This window comes from Aythya marila (assembly GCF_965140915.1).
Source record: "Aythya marila genome assembly, chromosome: 4".
Lineage (NCBI taxonomy): Eukaryota > Metazoa > Chordata > Aves > Anseriformes > Anatidae > Aythya > Aythya marila.
The window spans coordinates 44782832-44783772 of record NC_139045.1 but is presented as its reverse complement, the minus strand read 5'-3'; positions in this window follow the sequence as shown (position 1 = coordinate 44783772).

The window sequence follows — 941 nt, the reverse complement described above, 5'->3', positions numbered from 1 at the left end:
CTGCTGAAACTTCCCAAAAGCTTAAGCCCTCCATTCTCTGATGAAAAATGGAGGCTTAAGTGCCGTGGTTTGGCACTCGGAAAAGTAACAAAGTCCTATCTTTTTTTCTGCTTGAAAATGGAGACTAAGCACTACATTTTCACAGGAGAAAAGCAAGATCTGGTGCTGTACTCAGTGTCCTGAAAACATCTCTGGGAGATGTTTTTTGGGGGCTCCAAAAGCAAGGCCCCATGCAGTGGTGGTGAAGCCTGGCCAAAGACCCAGTGCTGTGTTTTCAGTGCCTGAAAGCAGAGGCTCAGTCCTGTGCTAGTGCACCTCAGAAAGTGGCTCCACAGCCTGTTTTGGGCAGGCAGGCAAGGGGGGGGGGGTAGGCATGGAGACCCTCACTGGAGCTGGGGGTCTGGTCATGTTGGGCCCTGGCAATAAGTGAGCTGGAGATTGAATTAGTTCAGAACAAGGATGAGCTTTTATTGAAGCAAACCTTCACTTACCTTGTAAGCAGCACCAGTCATCTGACACTTGAAACAAGGTCGAGCGTCCAGCTGTGGAAGCTTAAGAGGCTAGATCAGCCGTGAGGGAGACTGTGGAGCTTCAGGGGGGTGGGATTGCGCACCTAACCTGAGCTGTGGAAAGACAGCTGAAATAGGTTGGAGCTGCCGCTGACCACAGGAGGTACAAGGCAGGGCACCTCTGATCCAGCACGCCCACTAGCTGGAGCTGCAGCTCCGCTGAGCACCCCTTAGCTGGGGCTGGGACGGCACCAAAACCCAGGGGCTGAGGCTGAGCAGCACAGGCATGGCCACAGAGCGGCGTCCTGGGCCAGTGACACCTCCTCCGTGCCTGCGAAGGAACAAAAGCAGTCGGTCAGAGGTGCAGGGGGCACAGCGCTGCCCGACAGACGCCCAGCCCCTTCCAGTCTCATTTCTATGAAGAAAGCTGCT